This window comes from Pseudophryne corroboree, chromosome 4 (assembly GCF_028390025.1).
Source record: "Pseudophryne corroboree isolate aPseCor3 chromosome 4, aPseCor3.hap2, whole genome shotgun sequence".
In the NCBI taxonomy this organism is placed as follows: Eukaryota; Metazoa; Chordata; class Amphibia; order Anura; family Myobatrachidae; genus Pseudophryne; species Pseudophryne corroboree.
Window position 1 is genome coordinate 542,434,818 of NC_086447.1, and position 14,877 is coordinate 542,449,694.

Consider the following 14,877-nt stretch of genomic DNA (forward strand, 5'->3'; position numbering starts at 1 on the left):
CGGAATCAGCTGCGATTTTGGAATATTTAGAATCCATCCGTGCTGTCGTAGTACTACTTGAGATAGTGCTACTCCGACCTCTAACTGTTCTCTGGACCTTGCCCTTATCAGGAGATCGTCAAAGTAAGGGATAATTAAGACGCCTTTTCTTCGAAGAAGAATCATCATTTCGGCCATTACCTTGGTAAAGACCCGGGGTGCCGTGGACAATCCAAACGGCAGCGTCTGAAACTGATAGTGACAGTTCTTTACCACAAACCTGAGGTACCCTTGGTGAGAAGGGCAAATTGGGACATGGAGGTAAGCATCCTTGATGTCCAGAGACACCATATAGTCCCCTTCTTCCAGGTTCGCTATCACTGCTCTGAGTGATTCCATCTTGAATTTGAACCTTTGTATGTAAGTGTTCAAGGATTTCAGATTTAAAATAGGTCTCACCGAGCCGTCCGGCTTCGGTACCACAAACAGCGTGGAATAATACCTCTTTCCCTGTTGTAGGAGGGGTACCTTGATTATCACTTGCTGGGAATACAGCTTGTGAATGGCTTCCAATACCGCCTCCCTGTCGGGGGGAGACGTTGGTAAAGCAGACTTCAGGAACCGGCGAGGGGGAGAAGTCTCGAATTCCAATTTGTACCCCTGAGATACTACCTGCAGGATCCAGGGGTCCACTTGCGAGTGAGCCCACTGCGCGCTGAAATTCTTGAGACGGGCCCCCACCGTGCCTGAGTCCGCTTGTAAGGCCCCAGCGTCATCCTGAGGACTTGGCAGAAGCGGGGGAGGGCTTCTGTTCGTGGGAAGAGGCTGTCTGCTGCAGTCTTTTTCCCCTTCCTCTGCCCCGGGGCAGATATGAGTGGCCTTATGCCCGCTTGCCCTTATGGGGACGAAAGGACTGAGCCTGAAAAGACGGTATCTTTTTCTGCTGCGAGGTGACTTGGGGTAAAAAGGTGGATTTCCCAGCCGTTGCCGTGGCCACCAGGTCCGATAGACCGACCCCAAATAACTCCTCCCCTTTATACGGCAATACTTCCATATGCCGTTTGGAATCCGCATCCCCTGACCACTGTCGCGTCCATAATCCTCTTCTGGCAGAAATGGACATCGCACTTACTCTTGATGCCAGAGTGCAAATATCCCTCTGTGCATCTCGCATATATAGAAATGCATCCTTTAAATGCTCTATAGTCAATAATATATTGTCCCTGTCCAGGGTATCAATATTTTCAGTCAGGGAATCCGACCAAGCCACCCCAGCACTGCACATCCAGGCTGAGGCAATTGCTGGTCGCAGTATAATACCAGTATGTGTGTATATACTTTTTAGGATATTTTCCAGCTTCCTATCAGCTGGTTCCTTGAGGGCGGCCGTATCAGGAGACGGTAACGCCACTTGTTTTGATAAGCGTGTGAGCGCCTTATCTACCCTAGGGGGTGTTTCCCAACGTGCCCTAACCTCTGGCGGGAAAGGGTATAATGCCAATAATTTTTTAGAAATTAGCAGTTTTTTATCGGGGGAAACCCACGCTTCATCACACACCTCATTTAATTCATCTGATTCGGGAAAAACTACGGGTAGTTTTTTTTTTTTCACCCCACATAATACCCTTTTTTGTGGTACTTGTAGTATCAGAAATGTTCAAAACCTCCTTCATTGCCGTGATCATGTAACGTGTGGCCCTACTGGAAAATACGTTTGTTTCCTCACCGTCGACACTGGAGTCAGTGTCCGTGTCTGTGTCGATCTGAGGTAACGGGCGCTTTAGAGCCCCTGACGGTGTTTGAGACGCCTGTACAGGTATTAACTGATTTGCCGGCTGTCTCATGTCGTCAACAGTCTTTTGTAAAGTGCTGACACTATCACGTAATTCTTTCCATAAGACCATCCAGTCAGGTGTCGACTCCCTAGGGGGTGACATCACTAACACAGGCAATTGCTCCGCCTCCACACCATTTTCCTCCTCATACATGTCGACACAACGTACCGACACACAGCACACACACAGGGAATGCTCTGATAGAGGACAGGACCCCACAAGCCCTTTGGGGAGACAGAGGGAGAGTTTGCCAGCACACACCAGAGCGCTATATATATATATATATATATATATATATATATATATATATATATATATATATATATATATATATATATATATATAGGGATAACCTTATATAAGTGTTTTTCCCTAATATAGCTGCTGTATATATTTATATGCCAATTCAGTGGCCCCCCTCTCTTGTAGTGCAGGACTGCAGGGGAGAGTCAGGGAGCCTTCCTCCAACGGAGCTGTGAGGAAAAAATGGCGCCAGTGTGCTGAGGAGATAGGCTCCGCCCCCTTCTCGGCGGCCTTTCTCCCGCTTTTTTATGGAAAAATTGGCAGGGGTTAAATGCATCCATATAGCCCAGGAGCTATATGTGATGTATTTTTTGCCAAAAAAGGTGTTTTATTGCGTCTCAGGGCGCCCCCCCCCAGCGCCCTGCACCCTCAGTGACCGGAGTGTGAAGTGTGCTGAGAGCAATGGCGCACAGCTGCGGTGCTGTGCGCTACCTTATTGAAAACAGGACGTCTTCTGCCGCCGATTTTCCGGACCTCTTCAGTCTTCTGGCTCTGTAAGGGGGCCGGCGGCGCGGCTCTGGGACCCATCCATTGCTGGGCCTGTGATCGTCCCTCTGGAGCTAATGTCCAGTAGCCTAAGAAGCCCAATCCACTCTGCACGCAGGTGAGTTCGCTTCTTCTCCCCTTAGTCCCTCGGTGCAATGAGCCTGTTGCCAGCAGGTCTCACTGAAAATAAAAAACCTACTTTAAACTTTTACACTAAGCAGCTCAGGAGAGCCCCTTAGCCTGCACCCGTCTCGTTCGGGCACAAAAATCTAACTGAGGTTTGGAGGAGGGTCATAGGGGGAGGAGCCAGTGCACACCAGGTAGTCCTAAAGCTTTTTACTTTTGTGCCCAGTCTCCTGCGGAGCCGCTATTCCTCATGGTCCTTTCGGAGTCCCCAGCATCCACTAGGACGTTAGAGAAACTGGGTTTATGTGGTTTTGTTTGAATCTCCCAGAAGGATATGATGCAGGAAGGTTGTATGTAATAGTGCATCAACGCGGATACCTGCACCTGTATGGACTGATGAAATAAACAAGCTGGACATTTCTCCAGGCTGGTGCTGATGGCTGGTGATGATGTCAGTCAGCCAGTACACTGTGACATCACAGACACGGTATAATCGGCTGCTGCTGCCTCTGGAACCTCACTTCTCAATACGAGTTGCTTGGTGAAGGAGCTTTGAAGAGAGAGAGAGAAATTCAATATAGCGAATTATCAGCCTGAGACTGAAGATGTCTCTAGGCGAGAGGAGACCGCCCGGCCTCACTCTAATAAAAGAGGCGGACATGAACGATGACATTTACTTACAAATGGTCACTTACCACGCTGTGACGTTCGGCACAATTGTAACATCGTATGTCAGTGCTGAAATGGAAGATGCCCCAAAAGTGGTATACTACAATGGGGAGGAAGAAGAGGAGGAAGAAGAGGATGATGTCACCAGTGAGACGTGCTCCGATAGTTATTATTATCCAACCGTCTATACTGGTGATGATGAGGATGATGAAGATGATGAAGATGATGGCAGAGAGGAAGATACACCTGATGGGGATACAGATGACACCAGTGCAGAAGAAGACATCTGCAATACTGAGAACTTTGACACCGTTATCACACTCGATGACAGCGATGAGGAAGACATCATTGAGGCAGATTATTACTACCCTAAGGTGAAATTTTATGTGTGGGATGGATGGCTGAAAAACACCAACAAGAGAACATCTCCAGCCAAGAAAAGACCTCCCGGCATCACTCACATAAAAGACACTGAGCCACAAATAAATGATTGGCATGACGTTCTGGACAACACCACCCAGAAAACGTCTCTAGGTTGGAGAAGGCCTTCCAGCCTTAATCTCATCTGCCATGAATGTCCTTACATTACCACCCAGAAAACATCTCCAGGTGAGAAAAGACATCCCGGCCTCACTATTATACAAGAGGTCGAGCCGCGCACAAGCGCCTGCCACACTCCTGACGAAACCACCACTGGTGCTATAAATTATAAGGCCAAATACAATGTCAGGACCTGGATACAGAGCAAGCTGGGGAGGAGATGTAAGAAGGAAGACACTGAGAATGCCTACAGCACAGAGAAAACATCCAAGAGAAATGTCTTCCAGTGGATAAGAGCAAAGCTGGGCAGAAAACCAAAGAGATCCGACTAACACGCTTACAGCGAGATACTTACATCAGCTCACCATCTTCCAGATGTAAGTAAGAACGGACTTATTATTTACCATCCTCATATACCAACTGTTTAACATCAAAGAATAACATCTATAAGTTGTACTATACAATATTGTACTATAACAACATCTAAATACAACTATAATATAACAACTTATAACATCTATATACAACTATAATATAACAACAATAAACTAAAATAACAACTACAATCGTGTTTGAGTGTTTATGCCTTGTGACTGTTACTACCATGTATGCTGGTATAGGCTCCAATTGCCACTATGTTATTTGGGTATAAATACAGGAGTCTGGTAAGGTGACAGGGTGATGGGTATGTGAGGGGCATGGTACAATGGGATGGTCTTCAGTATGCCGGCTGTCGGGATCCCGTCGCACAGTATACCGGCGCCGGGATCCCGACAGCCGGCATACCGACACTTATTCTCCCTCGTGGGGGTCCATGACCCCCCTGGAGGGAGAATAAAATAGTGTGGCGCGCCACCGTGCCCGTAGCGTGGCGAGCCCGCAAGGGGCTCATTTGCGCTCGCCACACTGTCGGTAAGCCGGCGGTCGGGCTCACGGCGCCGGTATGCTGGGCGCCGGGAGCCCGACCGCCGGCATATCGTAGTGAACCCGGTACAATGATATGGGCGATTGCTGGGATTACAGGTAACGCTTATCACCCCTTTACAAAAAGTACAAGGTAAACTGAAAATGGTTAGAACTCTCCAGCTTGGAATTCTCTAGCTTTCTATGCAAGGGCAGATAGCTCAATGAATAGTGTGTCCGACTGCAATGTCATAGGCAATGGGTTTGTATCCTGGGCACATCAGCATCCTGAAATGTAATGAAGGACAGTGCGACTGAACAACAAGGAGCTCTCAAGCCAAGTCCATAAATGCTGTATAGGTATTAGCGACAATAGGGGTGGGGATAGGAGACAGGGGCGGTCAGTAGATGCTGGGCTTCAAAAAGGGAGGAAACTGCAAGTGAAATTAATTAGATCATTTATAATTGACAAGTGCTGTCAACAGCGCCCCCTACCCTGCAGCGCTATGTGCGGAGCACACACCTAGTTACGGCCCTGGGTACAGGTGTATTCTCACTGACACATATTGGAGCCTTGTGTATGTGAGGGGCACGGTACAATGATATGGGAGATTGCTGGGATTACAGGTAACGCACTGTGGACAGCACCGTGCAGGATATACAGGTACGTGGGACACATGTCAGGGTGGTGTAGGTGTATTCTCATGAACACATATTGGAGAATTTGGTAACTGGAATAAGCAGGTAACTGAAGCATTCCCCCTGATTTATGCTATAACACGGTCACAGCACCTATGGTGCTACGGAGAACACCTCTATAATGACATAAAGCAGCCAATCTGAAGAGGGAAAGGCCTGCAGAGAGGGAGGTATGATGGACAGGAAGATACAGAGTAATGGACAAGCCTACACACCCAGATAGTGGATGGTCCCAATCTTCTGGATGGAACTGGTCAGTCACCGATCCCTTTACTTTCCACTGGGACTCCTCCATACCCCCGGTTCTCCACACCTGAGCATTAGACTTGCATTGTTTCCACTCTGAGCTCTTCATCTGCATGCCTGGAAGAGAGACACCAGCCGTCAGGACATCACATCATATAAGCCCCACAGAGAGCAGCATGGACATAGTATGGAAGAGGTAATACATATATCACAGAATTGCTGGGGCTTTTCAGATGGACACGGACAGTGCACCCACTATTCAGCAGAACAACCCTCCCCCACAACTAATTGAGATAGAGGGGCCACGTGCCCAGACTCGCAATGCAGTTATATAGCACCAGCATGCACTGTTGCCCTGTACAACTCTCACCATCCTGGTGCTCCAGTTCCGCTAACTTCCCTCCATTTTCACTAAGGCCACAGCCCCCTACTCTAGTTCGCTCATTCTCCTCCCTTATCATTTCAGACCACCTATTGTACCCAGACAGCTCTCCCTTCCACCCGCAATCACCCCCATTCCCCTCCTTCTAACAACCCCACTACCAATCACCTCACCCTCCATTATCGCCAGTTTGCCTCCTTCATCCACCCACCCTCTATTAGCCCAACTTTCATTACTTTTACACTTCTGTCCCCTGTACTAACCACTCCACTACACCTCCCATCCTTCTATTATCTCTTCATCCTTTATTACCTCCATTCCTGTTCCAGACACCTCTCCCATACCCTAAGGAAACCATCATCTGCCTTACTCTATTATCCCAATGTACTCCCCTCTGATACTCCCATGGCTCCACTCTTACCACCTATGTCCCGCTGTCTCAATTTCCCTTATTCATCTTTCATAAAATCCAAGACCCATTCTCTAGTTCCTTCATTACCCTTCCCTGAAGTTACAGAGCCCAATTCCCTTCTACTACTGCTCCAATCCCATTTACCCCACACCTATTATATCATTCTCCCTACATTACCCCTCTAATACCACACTGCGCTTTCTGCTGTTTCAATCCCATTTACCCCACAACTATTATATCATTCTCCCCCCTTTACCCCTCTAATACCCCACTGCTCTTTCTGCTGCTCCAATCCCATTTACCCCACACCACACCACCTCATCTCATCCTCTCTCCATTACCACCTCAATTACAGTTTAATGCCAAAAAAATGCAAAATCATGCACTTGGGGTCTCAAATATCCAAAGGCTAAATATAGTATTAATGGCATTATACTGGGAACTACTGAGGAGGAAAGGGATCTAGGAGTCACTATCTCAGGTAACAAAGGCTAAATATAGTATTAATGACACTATACTAGGAACTACTGAGGAGGAAAGGGATCTAGGAGTCACTATCTCAGGTGACATAAAGGCAGGTAAGCAACGTAACTAATTTGACTAGAAGATTTCACTTCGCGCTCACCGATACGGGCATATTGTTGTGGGCAGCAAGATTGTAAGATGGGGCTTCCCCAAAACCTCCCTATAAAATACTAACAGTGAAATGGATTGTAACTGCGCCTGTCAGGCAATGAATATATGGATGTGCTTGAAAGACATGTAAGAGAGGGAAAAAAAATTATTTACTAAGTTCGTTATCGACAGACAATTCTAGATGTCACAAATCACATAACAATCACAGTTGGCTCTTGATAAAAGAAATAGGGAAATTGCAATAGAAATCAGGATTTTGGTACTTACCGATAAATCCCTTTCTCCGATTCCACAGGGGCCACTGGAGTGTAGTTACAATGGGGAAATAGTAGGTAGTAATTGGGAGCTGGCACTTCAAAAATTCTCACACTGTGGCTAGCTCCTCCCCTACTATCTCCCCTCCAAGCCAGTCTACGTAAAACTGTGCCCGATGAGAGATGGAATAAACAAACCCTAAGGTAGAGGAGGTTAATGACGCCCTGTAAAACCAGGATAACCCAAACTAAACCTGGAACAGAACCTGACAAAAAACCAGGCTAGCCTGAACTCAACAAGCAGTCATATGGTGACCTGCAAACCTTTAAGCAAAAAACAAGGGGGAACAGCGCTGGGCGGGCGTCCAGTGGCCCCTGTGGAATCGGAGAAAGGGATTTATCGGTAAGTACCAAAATCCTGATTTCTCCTTCATCCACTAGGGGCCACTGGAGTGTAGTTACAATGGGGACGTCCCAGAGCTCCCAAAAACGGGTGGGAGAGCGCTGAGAGTCCTTTAAAAACTGCTCGGCCAAACTGTGATGCAGAGGCCGCAAAAGTGTCACACTTGTAGAAATTGACAAAACGAATGTCGGTCCGACGAAGTAGCCGCCCGACAAAGTATTCATGGAGACCCCATGGGCAGCCGCCCACGAAGGTCTTATATCGCGCGTAAAGTGCGCTGAAATGGAAAACGGAGGCTCCCTAGCAACCGCCTAGAAGACTGTCTGATGGTCAGATGTATCCAACAGCCCAGCGTCTGCTGGGACCCCGGCTATTTAGCACGGGAGCATCGTACAGAGACAAAGAAGAAAAACACTAAGTTGAATAGCCGAAGACCTCTGTAGAGAGAGTCAGCGAGCCCTGACAAGCATTCAAAGAGGACCGAAAAACACTAGTGTCAGATTTATACGAAAAATGGACAACCCCTCTGGAAGAAACGATCGCTGAGGCCGAAGCTCAGCCGGGGGAGTTGTCAATAGAGTACTCCCTGAAAAAGAGGCCGAACTTACGGCCGCTAGGCTAATCTCTTTTGGAAGAAAAACCAAAACAAAAGGCAGAGACCTAAAATTCAGGTCAGTGTGGTTTGAAGCGCAGCGGAGCAAAACCTCCCAGAGAAACCAAAGATGAATGGTAACTGAAAGAAGGGGAAAACCCCGTTCATCCTTATTATGTCCCATAAAGTCTTCCAAAAGTGGCAAAAGGTAACAGACTTCTGAAATCGGGGCCCAGTAGGCCTAACCGAACCAGGGAACTCCTCCCTTCTGAGGTCTCGAGAACAGTCCCACGGTTAAACGAAACCAGTGTAAGATTGAACAAAGAAAAAAGGAACCTGTTGGAGTAGACAGTCCAGTCGAGGTAGGAGCCAAGGCTCCTCTACTGACAACAGGTGTATCTGTATCCTCAAGTCATGCGTGGCCCAACCAGAGCCACCGAGAGGACTAGCACGCAAAATCCCCTCCTGTGTTACCGAACATGAGGTAGAAATAGAAAAGGAGGCAGGATGGAATAACCAGAAAACTCCCTGGAGCCCTGAGGGCATTCTCGGCTACTGCCGCCAGAGCTCACGTCCGAGAGTAGTAAAGGGTTAAAGAGTGAGTCAGAACGCCCTGAGGTCGATCCGAAATCTCCGCCCACAGCGGACCAGCTGACAAAACTCCGGGGAATGTTCCCTCACCCGGGAGTCTGACCTGGTGGCTTGACCTGGAAAGAAGATCGTTGTCCCCCGCTCAGAGAGGAATGTAGGCGATCACTCATTGCGTCGCAACTTGACTGAAGGATAGAGTACCTGGTGCCGAGAAAGGAAAAATCCTCTGACGGACCATGTTGAGAAACGTCTACGAGGAGCATAAATTGGATCTGTGTCGAACCAGAAGCTTCTAGATCCTCCGGATATGCAGAAGCCACCTAATGTACAGAGTGGGATAGTAGCAGTAGATTGTCCCATTATGGAACCAACGTCACCTACTGCCCTTGAAAAAGAGTTATTCTGTGAACTTCCTGAACTCTGTGGGAGCGGAAGAGAGACCGAAAGGAAAGGATTGACAGTGAAAAAGAGAATCCTGTAATGCGAATCTGAGAAAAGCCCGTTGAGGAAAAACCCCACGGAAATCAGTAAACAGGCATCTTTGAAGACAAGGGACACTTAGAACTCCCTCTCTTGTTCAAACTAGCAATCACAGACTGAAAGGATTCTAAGGCCATGATAGGCCTGGCCGAGCCAACTGGCTTCGGAACGTGAAAAGAAAACAAAGGCCTGAGAACTGTCCCGATTCAAATGATATGTGAAAAACAGGGATCAACACCCTTTGCGGCTAGAAGCATATGGAGCGCCGCCTGCAGTATGACTCTCTTGTCATCGTAACTCGGCCGACCCATGTCGAGGGACTCCTGAGACGGTTGTACTCCAAAATCTAGTTTGTAACCGCCCAAGCCTTCTCCCACCGACCTGCGCCTACCCTGGGACCATCCAGGTAGTAGAAAAGTCTGACCTGTAGTGGGTGTATAGGATGACCTAAAGTCAGACTGGACCGAGGATGTTGAACCTCTACTTCAGCTTTTTTACCCTGAGATCCCCTGGCGACGGAGATATCGCCCGTGTGGAGTCGAAAGCTTGAAGGGGCACGGAAAAAACATTTTTTTAAAGGAAAGACCGGTAAAGGTCTGTCTTGGAGCTGGGGCAGCAGTAGTAGAAAACAAAGTGGACTTACCTCCAATGGTTCAAGAAATCATGCAGAAAGTTCCTTCCCCTGAACCCTCTGCCCCATAGGTTTTTCATGTTCATCTTGCACTGTCGCAGCCCCAGAGGTCGTCTGGTTAAGACATACCCAGTGAAAATGTAGGTTCCGAGTCTGCAGACGTGGAGACCTCCAAAGAACATAAAGCAGAATCGTGATTCTGACCTGTACCAAAGTATCAATTGAACCTGATGCGAAACATCCTGTAACCTAGAGGACAATTGTTCCACAACCTACCTGCTCAGGACAAGGTAGAAAACCCTGCTGCCGTATATGTCTTTGATGGATCCCTGAGCAAGGTTGCCTCAGGAAAACGGCAGCTTGTTGGACCGGCGATACATCGAGGGGTATACCCTGGAGAGGTTCTGATACCATCTCCTGCCGTCCGCGGGGAAAGGATAGGAAAACAAACATTGTTTGATACCTGAAATTGTGTATTCGGGTGTCTGCCGGCCGTCTACCGGAGCCTGCCCAGCTCATCTGAAACTGGACCAGTTGCTGCCATTTCGTCATCGGCTTCGAGCCCTGATGGACTTGACGTGTCCGCCTCCTTTACCTGCAGTATCAGACGAACTGCTGTATAATGCACCTGGATATTCTGAGACACTGGTTCCGACTCCACAGAAAACAGACATCATCAGTATTGTAACATGGAAGATTAGCAAGGTTCCTTTAGAAACCTGGAGAGGTGAAATGACATACAAGGTCTCTGGTTACCAGTGACATTACCTGTATAATCTGTGCTGTTCAAACATGGAGTGTCCTGCAGGTGCGTGGAGGGCTAAGCAGATGGCTCCACCGCATACTGCACACCTAAGAGGGAATTCTTTGACTATCCCAGGTGAGACAAACGAAAGGAGAAAAGGTGGGTTAAATAAACACAGCCCTATGTAAGGTCTGCACTATAATGTGTAGTGACCGACACGATTCAAATAAACTTCCTGGAGCAGCGGAGACCTGAATCAGTAGCGCTGTGCTGTGGGACAGGGGTCTGAGCCCTAGGCTATAGGAGCTCCCTTCAGATACCCGCTATTAGCGTACTGAGCCGCTGCGCTATTTGTCTGATGCCACACACATTCCCCAAATTACAAATAGCATTAGTAACTAGTGACACCAAGGAATAATAAAGGGAAGGCCACACCCCGCCCTGTATGTAGTGTACCGCTATTTTAGGTGCACCAGAAGTTTCTCGGAGGTTGCGCTGGCTTTTCAAAATGGTGACCAGCCTGTGAGAAAAAATGGGGGAAAATGTTATGTGGCAAGGTGGGGTATTCTGTTATTAGAAAACCTTGCGGAAGTGTTTGTTTTATCCCCTATATATGGTATTGTATGCATATATCTATATACATACCCACACACACTTAAATATATATATATATACAAACATATCTATATATCCATACAGACATACATATATATATATATATATAATATATATACATATATACACTTTGTAGAGTAAAGAAATCTGCACAGTAGATTTTTAATTATTAATGAGCTGAGCCCCAGCTCCTGTAATAGAGCAGGTTTCCTGATCTACATGTATGAAATGCCGGGCAGAGGTACTGCAGGGAGGAATGTAGCTATATTTCAGCACCCTATTGCATGGAAAAGTTAAAAACCCAGAGACAGGATCTGTTGCCTAGCGACAGTGAGACCTGGGAGCCGCCGCCGGGGAGCCCGCTGAGTAAGGCGGGAATAGCCTTCACCCCCCCTCATACCTTATACAAGCAAAGCCTCCTGCCTGCACAGCCAGGAGAGGAAAGAAGCCTTCAGCGTCCAGGGGAGCGGGAGACTGGAGCGGTGTGTCATGCTGCAGCGGCGCGGGGAGCGGAGAGAGCCCGCCATACAGAGCGGGAGTTAGCTCCGCCCCCCCCCCCCCCCCGCTTCGGAGCCAAATTCAAATCCGCTGCAAAGTCAGCGGAAAGCGTCCATGTCTCCCCTGGTATGCTGCGGCCAGGGAGCGGAGATGCAAATGTATTTCCCGGCCGCCTGTAAATGTATTCCCCGGCCGCCTGTCTGCTGCGGCCGGGGAGTGGTGTTGTAAAGGTATCCCCACGGCCGCGTGTATGCAGCAGCCGGGGAGCGGTGATCTATCCCCACGGCTGCGTGTATGCAGCGGCTGGGGAGCGGTGATCTAAATGTGTTCCCCGGCCGCCTGTATGCTGCGGCCGGTGAGAGGTGCTCACATTGTAATGTAACTCCTGGCCGCCTTATGCTGCGGCCGGAGAGAGCATGAGCCCGCCAAACGGAGCGGGAGTTAGCTTCGTCACCTTCATATTAAAAATCACCCTATCGCCCCCCTTATCCGGCTCCTGTAAGTGGGGAGTGTATCACCCCGGCTGCCTGTATGCTGCAGCCGGGGAGTGAAGAGCGCTGAGCCCGCTTACAGAGTGGGCTGAGGTTCCGTCTACATAATGGCGTAAGTGCGCCTCTGTACATAGTAAAAACACACATCAGTCTGGAGGGGGGGGGGATTGTACTCACCGCTGTCCTGATGTAGTTCACCGATCGGCCCCGACACGCGCCGCACGCAGCGGTGTCCGGCCACTTTTGATACTCACCGCTGCCGTGCTGCCGGAATCTTCTGCTGGATGGAGTGGCCCTGACACGCGCCGCACGCAGCGGTGTCCGGCCAACTCAGGAGAGCTCAGTGTCTCCCTCAGCCGGGGCCCATCCCGAGCCGCACGCAGCTGCGATGGGACCCCGCCGGCAGCTCCCGCGGTGCAGACTGGCAGTGGCAGAGCTGCCAGTCTGTGTGTGTAAGTAAGAATAATAAAATAATAAAGAAAAAATAAAAATTTCTTCAGCTAAACCCAAGTGAACAAGCTCTCTCGGGCACTAAACTAAGACTGGCTTGGAGGGGAGATAGTAGGGGAGGAGCTAGCCACAGTGTGAGAATTTTTAAAGTGACAGCTCCCAATTACTACCTACTATTTCCCCATTGTAACTACACTCCAGTGGCCCCTAGTGGATGAAGGAGAAAGAACTAAATGAGAAAAAGAAAAGATGGGGGGTTGCTGGTACTTGTAGTGTCCCTATAGAGGGAGTGTGATTAGTCTTATGTCCACTAGAGGATGGCGTCCCACCTCTCTGTGTATGAAGTGTCTTGTGTAATGAAGGGAGCCCCTAAATAGTCCCAAAACGTGTTACGGTCTCTATTGGTCCGGCACTCAGGTGGTGGAGATGGGGGGGGGGGGGTGTAAACAGAAGCCGGGTGACGATGGTAAATACCTCCAATGATTGTAAGGGCTGCCCCTATGTTGTACTATGGGTGGGGGGACTGTTAGCAGCGGTTCAGATATAAGAACTCCGGACACACTGTCCTCACCGGGGTCCGGGTATGATCAGGATGACACTGCGTGACAAGCGCCCTAATGATCCCCAGGATTCAGTGCCAGTATCAGGAGGGGGGGGGGGGGGGGGGGAGAGAGTCAACAGCTTCGAGGCCTGTGTAGGACGGTCCGCCAGGCTTGTCTCCTCTCCTTACAGAGTCTTACCTGTTCCTACGCTCTGTGTGTCTCAGCGTCCACCTGCTTCTGTTCTCCTCGCGTCTCCTACAGCTGCTGCTGTTTCCTGGTGGCTTCTGGTTAAGGCTTCTTATCATGTGGCCGCCGCTGCTGTGGCTCCGCGCTCTCCTCGTACACCGGTGTTTCTGAGGGAACCTGAAAGAAGTTTGGATAGAGCTCTGATTAGTGGTGATTCTGCTTGCATGCAGGGGCTGGTTCTCCTACGCGTATCCACCCACTGGGGTCTTTGTCAGGGAGTCTGTAATGGCCATCTTGATAAAGACCCCATCTTGACCGGGAATTCTGGGGATCATTAGGGCGCTTGTAACGGAGCGTCATACTGATCATACATGGACCCCGGTGAGGACAGTGTGTCCGGAGTTCTTATATCTGAACCTCTGCTAACAGTCCCCACACCCATAGTACAACATAGGGGCACCCCTTACAATCATTGGAGGTATTTACCATCGTCACCCGGCTTCTGTTTACACCACCACCACCACCCCCCCTCCACCACCTGAGTGTCGGACCAATAGAGACCGTAACACGTTTTGGAACTATTAAGGCGCTCCCTTCATTACACAAGACACTTCATACCCAGAGAGGTGGGACGCCATCCTCTAGTGGACATTAGACTAATCACACTCCCTTTATTAGGGACACTACAAGTACCAGCATTTCTTTTTCTCATTCAATTCTTTCTATTGAAATTTCCCTATTTCTTTTATCAAGAGCCCACTGTTATTGTTGTTATGTGATTTGTGACATCTAGAATTATTGTCCGTCTATAACGAACTTAGTCAATCATTTATTTTTTCTCTTTTACAAGTCTTTCAAGCACATCCATATATTCATTGCCTGACAGGTTCAGTTACAATCCATTTCACTGTAAGCAATGTAACACAGCAATGAGGAAGGCTAGTCAGATGCTTGGTGCATAGGGAGAGGAATCAGCAGCAGAGAGAAGTGATAATGCCACTGTATAGGTCACTGGTACGGCCTCATCTAGAATACTGTGTCTAGTTCTGGAGGATATATCTTCAGAAGGATATTATTACATTAGAGACTGTACAAAGAAGGGCAACTAGTATGGTGCATGGCCTACATCACACAACATACCCAGAAAGACTAAAACATCTCACTATGGGGGTCATTCCGAGTT

General features: G+C 48.6%; 1 long non-coding RNA gene across 1 annotated transcript in view; it reads right to left on the reverse strand.

Annotated features, from left to right (window-relative positions):
- Nucleotides 1–13,868, reverse strand: part of LOC134909926 (uncharacterized) — a 39,093-nt gene extending 25,225 nt beyond the window's left edge. The window contains exon 1 of the long non-coding RNA XR_010176065.1: nucleotides 13,707–13,868. This is a non-coding gene — a long non-coding RNA (uncharacterized LOC134909926). The remainder of the gene's footprint in view (nucleotides 1–13,706) is intronic.
- Nucleotides 13,869–14,877: the final 1,009 nt, after the last annotated feature.